General features: G+C 47.2%; 2 pseudogenes; one reads left to right on the top strand and one right to left on the bottom strand.

Annotated features, from left to right (window-relative positions):
* Positions 1 to 1,676: 1,676 nt before the first annotated feature.
* LOC147118873 (uncharacterized) lies at positions 1,677 to 4,669 on the bottom strand (annotated as a pseudogene).
* Positions 4,670 to 4,746: 77 nt separating this feature from the next.
* LOC147118874 (uncharacterized) overlaps positions 4,747 to 20,031 on the top strand; it is a 71,162-nt pseudogene continuing 55,877 nt past the window's right edge.

The raw sequence follows: 20,031 nt of genomic DNA on the forward strand, positions 1-20,031 counted from the left end.
CAGTGAAGGAACGGCGATACAGGTCCAAGTCAGGATGGTGTGTGGCTTGGAGGGGAACTTGTAGGTGGTGATGTTCCCATGCGTCTGCTGCCCTTGTCCTTCTAAGTGGTAGAGGTCGCGGGTTTGGAAGGTGCTGTTGAAGGAGCTTTGGCGAGTTGCTGCAGTGCATCTTGTAGATGGTACACACTGCAGCCACAGTGCGCCGGTGGTGGAGGGAGTGAATGTTGAAGGTGGTGGATGGAGTGCCAATCAAGCGGGCTGCTTTATCCTGAATGGTGTCGAGCTTCTTGAGTGTTGTTGGAGCTGCACTCATCCAGGCAAGTGGAGAGTATTCCATCACACTCCTGACTTGTGCCTTGTAGATGGTGGAAAGGCTTTGGGGAGTCAGGAGGTGAGACACTCGCCGCAGAATTCCCAGCCTCTGGCCTGCTCTTGTAGCCACAGTATTTATATGGCTGGTCCAGTTCAGTTTCTGATCAATAGTAACCCCCAGGATGTTGATAGTGGGGTATTCAGCGATGGTAATGCCACTGAATGTCAAGGGGAGATGGTTAGAGTCTCGCTTTTTGGAGATGGTCATTGCCTGGCACTTGTGTGGTGCGAATGTTACTTGCCACTTGTCAGCCCAAGTCTGAATGTTGTCCAGGTCTTGCTGCATATGGACACAGACTGCGTCAGTATCTGATGAGTCTCGAATGGTGCTGAACAGTGTGCAATCATCAGCAAACATCCCCACTTCTGACCTTATGATGGAGGGAAGGTCATTGATGAAACAGCTGAAGATGGTTGGGCCTAGGACACTGCCCTGAGGAACTCCTGCAGTGATGTCATGTGATTGAGATGAATGACCTCCAACAACCAGTTCTACATTCACTGGTTGCCCTCCCTCTCCTGCCCTGAAGGTGCTGACTCTGGCTGGGTTCAGGTCTACACTCACTGGTTCCCCTCCCTTTCCTCTCCTGAAGGTGCTGACTCTGGCTGTGTTCAGTTCTACAATCATTGGTTCCCCTCCCTCTCCTCCCCTGAAGGTGCTGACTCTGGATGTGTTCAGTTCTACACTCACTGGTTCCCCTCCCTCTCCTCCCCTGAAGGTGCTGACTCTGGCTGGGTTCAGTTCTACACTCACTGGTTCCCCTCCCCCTCCTCCCCTGAAGGTGCTGACTCTGGCTGGGTTCAGTTCTACAGTCACTGGTTGCCCTTCCTCTCCTCCCCTGAAGGTGCTGACTCTGGCTGGGTTCAGTTCTACACTCACTGGTTCCCCTCCCTCTCCTCCCCTGAAGGTGCTGACTCTGGCTGGGTTCAGTTCTACACTCACTGGTTCCCCTCCCTCTCCTCCCCTGAAGGTGCTGACTCTGGCTGGGTTCAGTTCTACACTCACTGGTTCCTCTCCCTCTCCTGAATATTCACTGTTTTAGATTCGGGCCTGGGGCCGTACTCAGTCTTTGTAAAGCCTGTGTCCTCCCTGGGTCCCAGGGCTCAGTGAAATGTAATAACCGATATGGGGCAAAGGCAGTTATGTGGAGTTCACTCACAGATCAGCCATGATCTCATTGAATGGTGGAACAGACTCAAGGGGCTAAATGACCTCCTCCTGTTCCTATAACTGACAGAATGATCATGGCTCTGTCCTGGATGTGATTAACAGCAGCAATAACAGCAGAATCCAACCCCTGCAGTCACTTGTGAACTTGCTGGTGTTTCAGCAGGTTGGATGACTGATTGAATCCCTTCCCACACACGGAGCAGGTGAATGGCCTCTCCCCAGTGTGAACTCGCTGGTGTGTCAGCAGTGTGGATAATCGAGTGAATCCCTTCCCACGCACGGAGCAGGTGAATGGCCTCTCCCCAGTGTGAACTCGCTGGTGTATCAGAAGCTCGGATGAACGAGTGAATCCCTTCCCACACATGGCACAGGTGAACCGTCTCTCTCCAGTGTGAACTCGCTGGTGTCTCAGCAGGTGGGATGGCCAAGTGAATCCCTTCCCACACTCAGAGCAGGAGAACGGCCTCTCCCCAGTGTGAACACGCTGGTGTGACAGCAGGTTGAATGACTGAGTGAATCCCTTCCCACATGTGTAGCAGGTGAATGGCCTCTCCCCAATGTGAATACGTTGGTGTGTCAGCAGTTTGTTTCTGTTTTTAAAACTCTTCTCACAGTCAGAACATTTAAAAGGCCCCTTATCTGTGTGAATACCCTGGTGTTTCAGCAGGCTGGATAAAGTAGTGAATCCCTTCCCACATTCAATGCAGGTGAACGGCCTCTCCCCCATGTGAACTCTCAGGTGTATCTGGAGGTTGGATGACTGAGTGAATCCCTTCCCACACACGGAGCAGGTGAACGGCCTCTCCCCGGTGTGACTGCGTCGATGAGTTTCCAGCTCAGACGGGTAATTGAATCCCTTCCCACAGTCCCCACATTTCCAGGGTTTCTCCGTGGTGCGGGTGTCATTGTGTCTCTCCAGGTTGGACGATCAGTTGAAGCCTCGTCCACACACAGAACACGTGTACGGTTTCGCCTCACTGTGAACGGTGCGATGTTTTTTCAGGCTGTGTAACTGGTTAAAGCTCTTTCCACAGTCAGTGCACTGGAACACTCTCACTCGGGTGTGTGTGTCTCGGTGCTTTTCCAGTCACACTGATGTTTGAAATCTTTTCCCACAGACAGAACAGGCAAACATTTCTCCTTCCACATTCAAAGGCTGATGATATTCAGGCCCTGATAAAGTGAGTGACTCAGTCAGATCTTGATGTGATGTCTGGTTTGAGCTTCCCACCTGCAAATCCTCCCATTCTAATATCCTGTAAAAGGAGTTTATATAGAATTATATAAATATACAGCACAGGCCATTCGGCCCAACTAGTCTGTGCTGTGTGTTCATACACCACACAAGCGTCCTCCCACTCCATCGACCTCATCTCAGCCTTTCAGCATATTCCGTTCTCTCATGTATGCATCTCGTTTCCTTTGAAAGCATCGAAGCTATTTGCTTCAACCACTTCCTGTATTAGTGATCCCACCACCAAACACATCTTCCCCTCATCTCCCCTTTCAGCATTTCGAAGGGACCGCTCACACTGCATCACCCTGGTCCACTCCGCTATCACCACAACACCCCTTCTCCTTCGCCTGGCACCTTCCCGTGCAAGTGCTGGATGTGGAACACCTGCCCTTTTACCCTTCCCATTGTCCAGGGCCCCAAACACCCCTTCCAGGTGAAACAGCGATTTACTTGTACTTCTTGGAATCTAGTATACTGTATTCACTGCTCACGATGTGGTCTCCTCTACATTGGGGAAACCAAACACAGATTGGGTGACTGCTTTGCGGAACACCTCCATTCAGTCCGTAAGGGTGACCCTGAGCTTCCGGTCACCTGTCACTTTAATTCTCCGCTCCACTCCCACTCTGACCTCTCCGTCCTCGGCCTCTTGCATTGTTCCAGTGAAGCTCAACGTGAGCTCGAGGAACAGCACCTCATCTTCCGATCAGGCACTTTACAGCCTTCCGGACTCAACATCGAGTTCAACAATTTCAGACTATAACCTCGGCCCCTATCATATTTTCTCTCTCTCACATGACAGCTGTTGACCATCCTGCCATTGCCATTTACACTTCATCTAGAGTCATCTTTTGTTTCTTAACTTGTCCCATTACCATCTCTTCTTGCTTTGCACCATCATCCCCTTTGTCTCTTAATCACTCCTGCCTTCCATCCTATCACAGACCTTCCCTTTTGTTCTTTCCTCGCACCCCCCCCCCTTTCCCTGCCCCTACACTTGCTTTAAAACCTGTTACATCTCCAACTTTTTTCCACTTCTGACGAAGGGTCATTGACCTGAAACGTTAACTCTGTTTCTCTCTCTACAGATGCTGCCTGACCTGCTGAGTATTTCCAGCATTTTCTGTTTTTATTCCTGTATTAGTGAGTTCCACATTCTAACCACTCTCTGAGTAAAGACATTTCTACTCATTTCCCTGTTGGATTTATTAGTAACTATCTTGTATTTATGGCCCCCTAGTTTTGGATTCTCTCCACATCTATCCTGTCCAAGCCATTTATAATTTTAAAGACCTCTATCAGGTCTCCTCTAAGTCTTCCCTTTTCTGAAGAAAAAATCCCCAACCTGTTCAATCTTTCCCGATAGCTGCACACTCTCAGTTTACAAAAGCCATCACTGTGAGTCCAGGATAGAAATTGAGAGTATTCTGTCTTCCTGGTTCCTGTCCTAAGGTGGCCGCGCATGCGCCCTGCTGTGACTTTAAACCCCTGGGTAACCCGGGCGAGTAACTGACCAATCAAACCCGCAGCTGGACACACACGTGACACACAATCCACCAATGGTTTTCACCCCCGGGGCACTTGGATCAGGTGCCCTGCTGCCTCCCCCACTCATTGTCCCTGCACCAAGATGGCCGCACAGTGAAGCTTCCCACTCTCCTTTACCAGGATGGCGGCCGTTAACCTGGGCCTATTACCGGGAAAAAGCCCCGCAGCAGCAATCGCGGGACCATTAGGTTATTAATCGGGGCTTGCGGCCTACTCCAGGTGTTTATGAAGCCTATCCGCCCACATGCCATGTTCATTACGCCCCCGAGCCCCGCCATCCATTACCCGCTGCCGATGCGACTCTCCAGCCTTTGTCCTTTTCCTCTACTCGCACTGCGCATGCTCCATCTCTGTCCGGTGCAGCGCCTGCGCACTGGGCTCCTGTAGTGTGGATAGGGCACATTCACCCTCGCGGGGAATGTTGGGTAAAAGCCTCGCCATTGAAAGACTCTATTAGCATATAGAAAATTATTATCTGTGATAGGTGTGAGATTGGAGCCGGAGGGCCAAGCCATAAAATTAGGAAGCAAATTATACAGAAACCCAAGTGCATGGGCCATCCGCTATAGTTCTGTCCTGGATGTGATTAACATCAGCAACAGTAGAATCCAACCCCTGCAGTCACTTGTGAACTCGCTGGTGTTTCAGCAGGTGGGTAAACGAGTGAATTTCTTCCCACACACATTTAAACATCCTTTCTTCAGCATTGTGTCTCAAATCCTTTGACCTTTTAACACTGGAGTGTTAATAGGTGGGAAAACTGAGTAAATTCCTTCCCACACTTGAAGTATCTAACCGATCTCTCTCTGGTGTGACTGTGCTGGCGTGTCAGTAACTGGGGTGACCGAGTGAATCCCTTTCCACACACACAGCTGCTGAACGGCCTCCCCCCTGTGTGAACATGCTATTGTGTCAGTAGGTGAGATGAGCAAGTGAATCTCTTTTTACACTCAGCTGGTGTGCAGCCTCTCCCTGGTGTGACTGAGTTTCCACCTCAGACGGGCAACTGAATCAGTTCCCACTGTCAACAACAACAACTTGCATTTATATAGCGCCTATAATGTAGAAAAAACGTCCCAAGGCCTTCGGAGTTATCCCCGGTATCCTGGCCAATATTTATCCCTGAATCAACATCACAAAAAAACAGATCATCTGGTCATTATCACATTGCTATTTGCGGGAGCTTGCTGTGCGCAATTTGGCTGCTGTGTTTCCTACATTACAACAGTGACTACACTTCAAAAGTACTTCATTGGCTGTAAAGCGCTTTGGGACATCCTGAGGTTGTGAAAGGTGCTATATAAATGCAAGCCTTTCTTCCTTTCACAGGAGCGTTAACAGTCCCCATATTAACACTGTAGATTCTCGGCACGTCTGTGCTTCTGTCTCGATTCTCCCAATCACTGCTATAATTTCCATGCAATAAACATGGAAATACATATATTTTGCCAATTTACTCAGTGGCTCTGATAAATGGTTCATTACATCGCGTAACACCCCTATGGTTGTAAAACAGCAGATCCTCTGGCCCAGGATGAGCCGTGCCTTGAGTGATCTGCTGGTGATACAATACAAACGGTCATTGTTTGTGTATTCCATGTTTGTTGCATCACACCAATTTATTTCAGTCAATTTTCTCACAGCTGATTGTCTCATAGGTAAACTTATTCCAACAATCTTAATAACTCGTGTTCCTTTTACCAAGGTGTTCACCGAGGAAGATGACTTCGCCAAAGTCACGGTAAATGAGGAGGTTGCTGGGATACTGGATGATATAAAAGTAGATATAGAGGAGGTACGAGAAAGGCTGGCAGTACTTAAAAGTGAATAACTCACCCGGTCCGGATGGGATGCATCCGAGGTTGCTGAGGTAAGTAAGGGTAGAAATTGCAGAGGTGCTAGCCACAATTTTCCAATCCTCCTTAGATACAGGGGTGATGCCAGAGGACTGGAGGATTGCAAATGCTGCACACTTGCAGTCGCTGAAGGTAAGCATGCAGGTGCAGCAGGCGGTTAAGAAGGCAAATGGTATGTTGGCCTTCGTAGCAAGAGGATTCAAGTACAGGAACAAGGATGTCTTGCTACAGTTGTACAGGGCCTTGGTGAGACCACACCTGGAGTATTGTGTGCAGTTTTGGTCGCCTTATCTGAGGAAGGATGTTCTTGCCATGGAGGGAGTGCAGCGAAGATTCACCAGACTGATACCTGGGATGGCAGGAATGAAGGATGAGGAGAGATTGGGTCGATTGGGCTTATACTCGCTGGAGTTTAGAAGAATGAGAGGGGATCTCATTGAAACTTATAAAATTCTAACAGGACTAGACAGACTAGATGCAGAAAGGATGTTCCCGATGGTCGGGGAGTCCAGAACCAGGGGTCACAGTCTAAGGATAAGGGGTAAGCCATTTAGGACAGAGATGAGGAGGAATTTCTTCACCCAGAGAGTGGTGAACCTGTGGAATTCTCTACCACAGAAGGCTGTTGAGGCCAATTCATTAAATATATTCAAGAAGGAGTTAGATATATTTCTTAAGGCTAAAGGGATCAAGGGATATGGGGAGCAGGCAGGGACAGGGTACTGAATTTGAATGATCAGCCATGATCTCATTAAATGGCGGAACAGGCTCGAGGGGCCGAATGGCCTACTCCTACTCCTGCTCCTATCTTCTATGTTTCTATGTTGCTATATTTGAAAAAGGGGAGAAGGATAAATCTGGCAATTACAGGGCAGTCAGTTTAACGTCGGTGGTGGGGAAGCTTTTAGAGACAATAATCCGGGAGAAAGTTAACAGCCACTTGGACAAGCATGGACTAATAAAGGAGAGCCAGCATGGATTTGTTAAGGGCAAGTCGTGTGTGACTAACTGGATTGAGTTTTTTGATGCGATAACAGTGCGGGTGGATGAGGGCGGAGCAAATGATGCTGTGTATATGAACTTTCAAAAGGCATTTGATAAAGTACCACATAATGGGCTTGTTAGCAAAACTGAAGCCCATGGGAGAAAAGGGGCAGTGACAGCATGGATACAAAGGTGGCTAAGGGATAGAGAACAGAGAGTTGTGGTGAATGGGTATTTTTCGAGGGAGGTATAGAGTGGTGTTCCCCAGGGGTTCAGTACTAGGACCACTGCTTTTGATAGACATTAATGACTTGGACTTGGGGGTACAGGGCACAATTTTGACATTTTTAGATGACACAAAACTTGGAACTGTAGTAAACAGTGAGGAAGATAGTAATAGATTTCAAGAGGACATAGACAGGCTGGTGGAATGGGTGGACACACGGCACATGAAATTCAACACAGTAAAGTGTGAGGTGATACATTTTGTTGGGAAGAATGAGGAGAGACCGTACACACAAAATGGACAATTTTAAAGGGGTGCAAGAACAGAGAGACCTGGGGGTGTTTGTGCACAAATCTTCGAAGGTGGCAGGACAGGTTAACAAGGCAGTTAATAAAGCATTTGGAATCCTGGGCTTTATAAATAGAGGCATTGAGTACAAAAGCCAGGAGGTTTATGCTAAACCTTTATAAAACACTAGTTCGGCCTCAGCTGGAGTATTGTGTCCAATTCTGGGCCCCACACTTTAGGAAGGATGTGACGGCTTTGGAGAGGGTGCAGAAGAGATTTACTGGAATGGTACCAGGGATGAGGGATTACAGTTACGTGCGGAGACTGGAGAAGTTGGGGTTGTTCTCCTTGAAGCAGAGAAGGTTAAGAGGAGATTTGATAGAGGTGTTTTAATAGAGTAAATAAGCAGAAACTGTTTTGAGTGGCAGAAGGGTCGGTAACCAGAGAACACAGGTTAAAGTTCTGACGAAGGGCCATCGACCTGAAACATTAACTCTGTTTCTCTCTCCACAGGTGCTGCCTGACCTGCTGAGTATTTCCAGCATTTTCTGTTTTTATTTCAGATTTCCAGCATCCGCAGTATTTTGCTTTTGTAACACAGATTAAACGATCAGAGGCGACTTGAGGAAACATTTTTTTTTACCCAGTGAGTTGTTGTGATCGGGACTGCACTGCCTGAAAGGGTGCTGGAGGCAGATTCAATAGTAACATTCGAAAGAGAATTGGATAAATACTTGATGGGAAAAACATTACAGGGCTGTGGGGAAAGAGCAGGGAATGGGATTAATTGGAGAGCTCTTTCAAAGAGCCGGGATCAGCACGATGCGCCGAATGGTCTCCTCCTGTGCTGTAACAGTCTATGAAATGGTGACTGGTCAGGGAGCATCTGTAAATGTACCGTTCCAGTAAATCTCTCCTGCACTCTGTCAAAGGCCTTCACATCCTTCCTAAAGAGTGGTGCCCAGAATTGTACACAATACTCCAGCTGAGGCCGAACAAATGTTCTATAAAGGTTTAGCCTAACTTCCTTGTTTTTGCCCTCTATCACTCTATTAATAAAGCCAAGGATCCCATACACTCTTTTAACAGCCTTCTCACGTTGTCCTGCTACCTTCAAAGATGTGTGTACATACACCCTCAGGTCTCTCTGTTCCTGCACTCTATTTAAAATTGTACCATCTACATAGAAACATAGAAACATAGAAGGCAGGAGCAGGAGTAGGCCATTCAGCCCCTCGAGCCTGCTCCACCATTTAATGAGATCATGGCTGATCATCCAAATTCAGTACCCTGTCCCTGCTTTCTCCCAATATCCCTTGATCCCTTTAACCTTAAGAAATATATCTAACACCTTCTTGAATATATTTAATGAATTGGCCTCAACTGCCTTCTGTGGTAGAGAATTCCACAGGTTCACCACTCTCTGGGTGAAGAAATTCCTCCTCATCTCTTTCCAAAATGGCTTACCCCTTATCCTTAGACTGTGACCCCTGGTTCTGGACTCCCCCACCATCGGGAACATCCTTTCTGCATTTAGTCTGTCTAGTCCTGTTAGAATTTTATAAGTTTCAATGAGATCCCCTCTCATTCCTCTGAACTCCAGTGAATATAAGCCCAATCGACCCAATCTCTCCTCATACGTCATTCCTGCCATCCCAGGTATCAGTCTGGTGAATCTTCGCTGCACTCCCTCCATGGCAAGAACATCCTTCCTCAGATAAGGCGACCAAAACTGCACACAATACTCAAGGTGTGGTCTCACCAAGGCCCTGTACAACTGCAGCAAGACATCCTTGCTCCTGTACTCGAATCCTCTCGCTATGAAGGCCAACATACCATTTGCCTTCTTAACCACCTGCTGCACCTGCATGCTTACCTTCAGCGACTGGTGCACAAGGACACCCAGGTCTCGTTGCACTTCCCCTTCTCCCAATCTATTGCTGTTCAGATAATAATCTGCATTTATCCACATTGGGGCAGAAATTTCTCCCCAAACGCGTGAGTACGGAAGGGGTACTCACGTGTCTGGCCGGAGGAAATGCCGGTTTTCAGCATGCACAGCGCATGCGCTGAAAACCGGCATTTCCTCTCCTCTAACCCAAGAGGTGAAGAGGCTAGCACGTGCGTTGTAGTGGGCAGTGCGTGCGTCTTGGATTTCCTCTGTTTTGGGGGATTTGCGCATGTCTAAAGGCCTCCGGTCTTTACGCTTGTAAAAAGCACACGTAAGTATTATATTTTTACAGGTAAGTGGTGTTTTAGTGTAATTTAGAATTTTTTTTCCCACAGGTTTATTATTTTAAAGAATCTACAATAAGGTAAGTTTAGTTTTAGACACTTTTTATTAAAAATTTATTTTAAAAAAATAAAAAATTATTGTTTAAATTATTTTTTAAAACTTATTTATACTTAATTTAATGATTGGGATGTTTTTTAATTTTTATTTAAAGTTTAAATAGTGTTTTGGGCCCCCGTAGTTTTCATGAGTTTGACAGTTCTTACTCTCAAACTCATGAATGAACCTTCCCCTCCCCTGATTGGTTGTACAGTGCTCACCTGATCCCAGCCAGCACATCGCACTAACTACGCCGCTGGATCAGGTAAGCACTGCGCGCTGACATCTGAACCGGGCCTGTGACAGGAAATGCAAGCAGGCCCGGGCTTCAGATGTCAGCGCGCAGGGTGAGTGCAGATCGGGGGCTTGCACGCGCGGCAAGCCCCCGACACCAAGTTCTGGGCCATTATACTGCATCTGCCATGCATCTGCCCAATCACCCAACCTGTCCAAATCATACTGGAGTTTCTCTGCATCCTCCTCACAGCACACACGCCCACCCAGCTTTGTGTCGTCTGCAAACTTGGAGATATTACATCTAGTTCCCTTGTCTAGATCATTAATATATATTGTGAATAGCTGGGGTCCTAGCACCGATCCCTGCATTACCCCACTAGTCACTGCCTGCCACTCGGAGAAAGAGATGTTTATTCCAACTCTTTGCTTCCTGTCTGCCAACCTGTTCTCTATCCAAGTCAGTACCTTACCCCCAATCCCATGTGCTTTAACTTTACACGCTAATCTGTTATGCGGGACCTTATCGAAAGACTTCTGAAAATCCAAATGCACCACATCCACTGGTTGTCCCTTATCTATTCTACCAGTTACATCCTCAAAAAATTCCAGTAGATTAGTCAAGCATGATTTACGTTTTGTAAATCCATGTTGACTTTGTCTGATCCTGTCACCAGCAATGCATTTATTATTTCTAGGGCCACTTCCTTAAGTACCCTAGGATTTAGATTATCAGGCCCTGGGGATTTATCGGCCTTCAATCCCATCAATTTCCCTAACACCATTTCCCTACAAATACTGATTTCATTCAGTTCCTCCCTCTCATTAGACCCTATGTTCCCCGATATCTCTGGGAGGTTATTTGTGTCCTTCTTTTTGAAGATAGGACCAAAGTATGTATTTAATTGGTCTGCCATTTCTTTGTTCCCCATTATAAATTCCCCTGATTCTGACTGCAAGGGACCTACGCTTGACTTCACCAATCTTCTTCTCTTCACATATCTATAGAAGCTTTTACATTCAGTTTTTATGTTCCCTACAAGCTTACTCTCATACTCTATTTTCCCCCTCTTTATTAATCCCTTTGTCTTCCTTTGCAGAATCCTAAACTGTTCCTAATCCTCAGGTTTGCTGCTTTTTCTGGCCAATTTATATGTCCTCTCCTTGGAACTTATGCTATCCCTAATTTCCCTTGTTAACCACGGTTGAGTCACCTTTTTTGTTTTATTTTTATGCCAAACAGGGATGAACAAATTCTGTAGTTAATCAATGCGATCTTTAAATGTTTGCCATTGCCTATCCACCATCAACCCTTTATGTAACATTCCCCAATCCATCCTACCCAACTTGCGCCTCATACCATTGTAGTTTCCTTTATTTAAATTCAGGACCCTAGTCTCTGAGTCAAATACTTCACTCTGCATCTTAATAAAGAATTCTATCATATTATGATCACTCTGCCCCAAGGGGCCTCACACAACAAGATTGCTAATTAATCCTTTCTCATTACATAATACCCAGTCTAAGATGGCCTGATCTCTAGTTGGTTCCTCGACATATTGGTCCAAGAAACCATCCCGTAAACACTCCAGGAATTCCTCCTCCACTGTATTGTTACTAATTTGGTTAGCCCAATCTATATGTAGATTAAAGTCACCCATGATAACTGATGTGCCCTTACTGCACACTTCTCTAATTTCCTGTTTAATGCCATCCACGACCTCAGCATTGTTTGGGGGTCTATATACAACTCCCATGAACGTTTTCTGCCCCTTGGTATTTCTCAGCTCTACCCATACAGATTCCACATCATCAGAGCTATTATCCTTCTTTACAATTGTGTTAATCCCCTCTTTAACCAGCAATGCTACCCCACCTCCTTTTCCTTTTTGCCTGTCTTTTCTGAATATTGAATACCACTGGATGTTGAGTTCCCAGCCTTGGTCACCCTGGAGCCATGTTTCCGTAATTCCAATCATATCATATCCGTTTACCTCTATTTGCACAGCTAATTCATCCACCTTATTACGAATGCTCCTCGCATTAAGACACAAAGCCTTCAGGCTTGTTTTTTTAACGCTCTTAGACCTTTTAGAATTATTATTTACTGTGGCCATGTTTGATTTAAACCCTTGATTTCTCTGACTGCCACTTTTGCTTTTCTCCTTCCTGTCTTTTGCTTCTATCCTTGTTTCCCTTTCCTCTGTCTCCCTGCTCAGGTTCCCAACACCCTGCCATTTTAATTTAAACCCTCCCCCAGAGCACGAGCAAACACTCCTCCTAGGACATCAGTCCCAGTTCTGCCCAGGTGCAAACCGTCCAGTTTGTACTGGTCCCACCTCCCCCAGAACCGGTTCCAATGTCCCAGGAATTTGAATCCCTCCCCCTTGCACCATTCCTCTAGCCACATATTCATCTGAAATATCCTTCTATTCCTACTCTGACTAGCATGTGGCACTGGTAGCAATCCTGAGATTACTACCTTTGAGATCCTATTTTTTAATTTACCTCCTAACTCCCTATATTCAGCTTTTAGGACCTCGTCCCGGTTTTTACCTATATCGTTGGTACCTATATGCACCATGACAACTGTTCACCCTCCCCTTCCAAAATGCTCTGCAGCTGCTCTGAGACATCCTTGACCCTTGCACCAGGGAGGCAACATACCCTCCTGGAGTCTCATTTGCGGCCGCAGAAACACCTATCTATTCCCCGTACAACAGAACCCCCTATTACTATAGCTCTCCAACTCTTTTTCCTCCTGTCCTGTGCAGCAGAACCACCCACGGTGCCAGGAAGTTGGCTGCTGCTGTCTTTCCCCGATAAGCCATCCCCCCCAACAATATCCAAAGCAGTATATCTGTTTGAGAGGGGGATGGCCACAGGGGACCCCTGCACTACCTGCCTGTGCCTACTACTCTGCCTGGCAGTCACCCATTCCCTTCCTGCCTGTGCAGCCTTTACCTGTGGTGTGACCAACTCCCTAAATGTGTTATCCACGACGTCCTCAGCATTGCGAATGCTCCAGTATGTATCCATTCGCAGCTCCAGTGCCACAATGTGGTCTGCCAGTAGCTGCAGCTGGATACACTTCCCGCACACATGGTCATCAGGGACACAGGAAGTGTCCTTGATTTCCCACATAGTGCAGGAGGAGCATATCATGCACCAAGCTGTACTGCCATGACTTACCCTTTAATTAATTCAAATTAAATTAATCAAATTAATCCCACCAATTACACTACAATTAAATGATATACTCAAGGGCCCTTGTTTAGGTGACAATAAGGTGGCAGATAGAGTATAATGTGAGGAAATGTGAGGTTATTCACTTTGATAGGAAGAATAGAGAAACAGAATATTTTTTAAATAATGAGAAACTATTAAATGTTGGTGTTCAGAGAGATTTAGTTGTCCTCGTACAGGAAACACAGAAAGTCATGAGGGGTCTCGACAGAGTAGATAGGGAGAAACTGTTCCCATTGGCCAGGGACCCGGGTTCAAATCTGGCCTCGGGCGACACTCTGTGTGGAGTTTGCACATTCTCCCTGTGTCTGCGTGGGTTTCCTCCGGGTGCTCCGGTTTCCTCCCACAGTCCAAAGATGTGCGGGTTAGGTTGATTTGGCTATGATAAATTGACCCTTAGTGTTAGGGGATTAAATACGTGGGGTTACGGGGATAGGGTGGGATATGTGTCGGTGCAGGCTCGATGGGCCGAAATAGCCTCTATCTGCACTGTGGGGATTCTGTGATTCTGTGATTCTGTGAAGGGTCGAGAACCAGAGGACACAGATTTAAGGTGATTGGCAAAAGAACCAAAGGCAACATGAGGAAAAACTTTTTTACGCAGCAACGGAAGTGGTGGAAGTGGAGAAACTCAATGTTTTCAAGGGGAGACTGGATAGGCACTTGAGGGAAATAAACTTGCAGAGCTATGGGGATAGAGCGGGGAATGGGACTGACTGGATTGCTCTACAGAGAGCTGGCATGGACTCGATGGGCTGAATGGCCTCCTTCTGTGCTGTTATGACTCCATGAGTGGTTAGGATCTGGAATGCACTGAATGAAAGGGTGGTGGAGGCAGATTCAATCATGGCTTTCAATCAGGAATTGGATAAGTACCTGAAAGAAAATATTTGCAGGGTTACGGGGAAAGGGCGGGGGAGTGGAACTAGCTGAGGTGTTCTTGCAGAGAGCTGGCATGGGCTCGATGGGCTGAATGGCCTCCTGTGCTGTAACCATTCTATGATTCTATAAAAGTTAGCATGCAGGTACAGCAAACAATTAGGACGGCAAATGGCATGTTGGCCATTATTGCAAGGGGGTTGGAGTATAAGAGTAAGGAAGTTTTATTACAATTGTACAGGGCTCTGGTGAGACCACACCTGGAGTACTGTGCACAGATTTGGTCTCCTTATCTGAGAAAGGACATACATGCCTTAGAGCTGGTGCAACGATTGTTCACTAGATTGATCTCTGGGATGTGAGGGCTGTCATATGAGGAGAGTTTGAGTAGATTGGGCTTATACTCTCTGGAGTTTAGAAGAATGAGAGGTGATCTCATTGAAATATATAATATGCTGAGGGGGATTGACAGGGTAGATGCTGAGAGGTTGTTTCCCCTCGCTGGAGAGTCTAGAACTAGGGGGCATAGTCTCAGAATAAGGGGTCGGCCATTTAAGACTGAGATGAGGAGAAATTTCTTCACTCAGAGGGTTGTGAATCTTTGTAATTCTCGATACCATAGGGCAGTGAATGCTGAGTCGTTGAGTATATTCACAGCTGAGACAGATAGATTTTTGGACTCTAGGGGAATCAAGGGTTATGAGGTTCGGGCGAGAAAGTGAAATTGAGGTTGATGATCAACCGTGATCTTATTAAATGGGGAGTGTGGTGAAATAAGTCTTATAAGTATATACCTTATTCTACCTGTGTATAGTTTCCTATTGTAACCCTGCTGTTTTCTTGGTTGGCCAGGAATGCTGATGTACTGTATACCACTCTGCTGTGCGATTGATTGTCCTGATCTGTTCCTTCACCCCTGGCTCCGCCTCCTAGTTCACTTCTGAGAAGCTGGTCAGAAGGCTAACATGTGTGTTCTGTTCTGTCCAGTTCTAAGTTATTAAAAGCCAACTGTTTGAGTTATAACTACCAGTCTCTGTAGCTATTTAAGGTATATCAATTTTAATAGCTTATTACTTCCAGGGATGGACAGACTCCTGAAGCCGGAGCGTCTAGACAGTGATCCACATTCGGCGGACGCATCGAAGAAATTCGCACATTGGCTCCGGTGTTTTGAACATTTCATTGCATCGCTCGATGATGGGGCCAACAAACTGGGCCTACTGACTAACCTAGTAAGTCATTGGACTTACTCGCTAATCGAGGACGCTTCTACATACGAGGATGCACTCACGACTCTCAAGGCCCAATACCTGAAGCCTGTTAACGAGGTGTATGCCAGGCATCTCTTGGCTACCCGCAGGCAACTACCGGAGGAATCGCTGGCTGATTTTCTACAGAATCTAAAGGCCCTGGCGAAGGACTGCAACTACAAGGCCGTGACGGCCATTTTGTAGCAGGAAGAAGCGGTTCGCAATTCATTTATATCGGGCCTTCGATCGAATTACATTAGGCAGAGGTTGCTTGAAAGGGACACTCTGGATCTAAAGACGGCCGTGGCTACAGCTCGATCACTAGATGTGGCGTAGAAGAACTCCGAGACCTATGCGTCAGGCCATGCGGCCCTCTCAGCCTCGTGCGCGCCGAGTGAGGAGGCGCCATCCTCTCCGCCTGGGCCTCGGACCAGCCCTACACCACGGGAGTCTCCACCCAGCCTCACCACTGCAGCGATGTCCCGCGGACCAAGATGCTACTTCTGTGGCCACCTCAAGCACCCCAGACACCGATGTCCTGCGAGAGACGCCACATGTTTCAAGTGCAAGAAATGGGGACATTTCAGCAAGGTATGTAAGGGGAATCCCATACCTGATACAGTCTCCGCGGCCCTACACGTGGTCCCAGAATTTGATACCGTCTCAGCGGCCGCCTACGGATCTACGATAGCCTCAGTCACGGTTGACCAGTCCAGACCGCATCCACTATCAAAGTCTATGATGGACGTTAAGGTAAACGGACACCCGACGAAGTGTTTAATCAATTGCGGGAGTACTGAGAGTTTTATTCACCCTAGCCTCATCAAACCGTACTCACTAAAAGTGTACCCTACCCGGAGCAAAGTCGCGATGGCATCTAAGTCCCTCACTTCGGAGGTAAGCGGTTTCTGTAAAGTAACACTGACTGTTAAGGGCACAGAGTATAAAGATTTTAAACTCCTTGTGTCGCCGCAGCTCTGCGTGAAACTAATTCTAGGCCTAGATTTCCAGTGCCACCACGAGAGCGTCACACTTGCATATGGCGGGTCCCAGCCCCCGCTCACAGTTTGCGGCCTCTCCACTTTAAAGATAAGCCCGCCATCTCTGTTTGCGAACCTCGCCCCAAACTGTAGACCTATCGCGACCAAAAGTCGACGGTACAGTTCGGAAGATAAAAAATTTATAAAAGAAGAAGTAGGAAGGCTACAGCGGGAGGGTATCATCGAAAATAGTAATAGCCCGTGGTGTGCTCAGGTAGTGGTGGTTAAAACTAACGAAAAGAAACGGCTCGTGGTCGACTACAGCCAGACCATCAACATATATACGCAACTAAATGCTTATCCCTTGCCTCGCATCTCCGAGATGGTGAACCAGATTGCCCAGTATCGTGTGTTTTCCACTATTGACTTAAAGTCTGCCTATCACCAGCTCCCCATAAAAGTAGACGACCGTCCTTATACGGCTTTTGAAGCAAATGGGCGCCTGTACCAATTCCTTAGGGTGCCCTTTGGGGTCACGAATGGAGTTTCCGTTTTCCAACGGGAAATGGACCGTATGGTAGATGAGAATGCATTGGAGGCAACATTTCCGTACCTGGACAATGTTACTATCTGTGGACACGACCAACACGAGCATGACCGGAATCTCGCTAAATTTCTAGAGACTGCCCAAAAGCTAAACCTGACCTATAACGAGCACAAATGTACTTTCAACACTACTCGTCTGTGTATTCTCGGCTGTGTGGTAGAGAATGGGGTAATCGGGCCAGGCCCTGAATGATTACGCCCGCTTAAAGAACTACCACTGCCACATAACCCTAAGGCCTTAAGAAGGTGTCTGGGATTCTTCTCTTATTATGCTCAGTGGGTGGCCAACTATTCGGACAAAGCCCGAGCCCTTATCAAGTCGACGTCCTTCCCTCTATCAGTAGAAGCGCAGGAGGCATTCACCAACATCAAACGGGACATTGAAAAGGCCGTGGTATGTGCTGTAGATGAGAGGATACCCTTCCAGGTAGAGAGCGATGCTTCTGATTTCGCGTTGGCTGCAACCCTCAACCAGGCCGGGAGACCGGTAGCCTTCTTTTCCCGTACACTACAGGGTCCTGAAGTCAGGCATTCTTCCATTGAGAAGGAAGCACAAGCAATTATCGAGGCGGTCAGACGCTGGAGACATTATCTCGCTGGCAAACGTTTCACACTCCTCACTGACCAGCGGTCTGTGGCCTTCATGTTTAACACGAAGCAGAGAGGCAAGATAAAAAATGACAAGATCCTAAGATGGCGGATAGAACTGTCCACTTACGACTACGATATTATGTACAGGCCAGGAGCACTCAATGAGCCACCTGATGCCTTATCAAGAGGGGTATGTGCCAGCCTTAGTACTGACAAGCTCCAAAGTCTCCACGATGCACTCTGCCACCCAGGAATCACCCGATTGAATCACTTCATCAAGTCTCGCAACTTACCCTACTCCATTGAGGAGGTCCGAACGATGACCAGAGCCTGCTACGTTTGTGCGGAATGCAAACCCCGCTTCTACAGGCCCGAACAAGCTCACCTCATCAAGGCAACTCGACCATTCGAGCGCCTAAGCCTTGATTTCAAAGGTCCTCTCCCATCGGTTGATCGTAATGTCTATTTCCTCAACGTTATAGACGAATACTCTCGTTTCCCCTTTGCCATTCCCTGCCCGGACATGACCAGTGCTACGGTAATCAAAAGCCTCTGCAACTTATTCAGTCTGTTCGGTATGCCCAACTATATCCATAGCGACAGAGGGACGTCGTTTATGAGTGATGAGTTACGCCAGTTCTTACTATCAAAAGGGATTGCTACTAGTAGAACCACTAGCTACAACCCCCGGGGCAATGGGCAGGTTGAGAGGGAGAATGCGACAGTGTGGAAGGCAGTCGTTCTGTCTTTAAAATCGAAAGGCCTACCGACCTCTCGCTGGCAGGAAGTTCTCCCCGATGTACTGCATTCCATAAGGTCTCTGCTGTGCACCGCAACAAATGCTACTCCTCATGAGAGGATGTTCGGTTTCCCCAGGAAATCTTCCTCAGGTATTTCACTACCCAGGTGGTTGATGTCCCCGGGCACTGTACTGCTACGAAAACATGTGAGAGGTCATAAGACTGATCCCCTAGTGGAGGAAGTACAGCTCCTCCACGCCAATCCTCAGTACGCATATATTAAATACCCTGATGGACGTGAGGATACTGTTTCAATAAAGGACCTGGCTCCGGCAGGAGAAGAGAGAGAGAGCGATGCTGCAAGCGAAGATGCGGGTGTGGAGCACCGTGATGCGCCGCCTGTGGGGGTGGGATGCCCGGAGGTACAAGACATACAAAACGTCGTTTTGGAAAACCCAGCAGACGCCGGGACGGCGGAGGAACCTGAGCAAGTCCCCCAAGAGGTTCCTCGGCCGACGCTACGTCGCTCACTACGAACTGTAAAACCCCCGGTCAGACTTAACTTATAGGAGGGGTGAATGTGGTGAAATAAGTCTTATAAGTATATACCTTATTCTACCTGTGTATAGTTTCCTATTGTAATCTATTGTAACCCTGCTGTTTTCTTGGTTGGCCAGGAATGCTGATGTACTGTATACCACTCTGCTGTGCGATTGATTGTCCTGATCTGTTACTTCGCCCCTGGCTCTGCCTCCTAGTTCACTTCTGAGAAGCTGGTCAGAAGGCTAACATGTGTGTTCTGTTCTGTCCAGTTCTAAGCTATTAAAAGCCAACTGTTTGAGTTATAACTACCAGTCTCTGTAGCTATTTAAGGTATATCAGGGAGCAGGCTTGAAGGGCTATATATCCTACTCCTGCTCCTAATTCTTACGTTCTATGACCTCATGGCCCAGCATACCCCTCACTCCGCTATCATCATCAAACCAGAGGACTAACCCTGATTCAAAGAGGAGTGCAGAAGTGCATGCTGGGAACAGCACCAGGTGTACCTGAAAAGAGAAACCAACTTGGTGAAGATATAAGACAGGACTACATGCATGCTAAACAGAGGAAGCAGCATGCCAAGCAATCCCACAATCAGAGCATCAGATCAAAGCTCTGCAGTCCTGCCACATCTAGTCACGAATGGTAGTGGACAAGTAAGCAACTAACAGGAGGAGGAGGCTCCATGAACATCCCCATCCTCAATGATGGCGGAGACCATCATATAAGTGCAAAAGGCAAGGCCGAATCATTTGTAACAATCTTCAGTCAGAAGTGTCGAGTGGATGATCCTTCTCTACCTGCTCATGAGTCAACAACAACAACTTGCATTTATATAGCGCCTTTACTGCAGTAAAATGTTCCCAGCCTCTTCACAAGAATGTTATCAGACAAAATATGGCACCAAACCACGTAAGGAGATATTAGGACAGGCAAAAATCTTGGTCA

This window comes from Somniosus microcephalus, chromosome 4 (assembly GCF_052327205.1).
Source record: "Somniosus microcephalus isolate GS21.2 chromosome 4, FLI_Smic_1.0, whole genome shotgun sequence".
Taxonomy (NCBI): domain Eukaryota; kingdom Metazoa; phylum Chordata; class Chondrichthyes; order Squaliformes; family Somniosidae; genus Somniosus; species Somniosus microcephalus.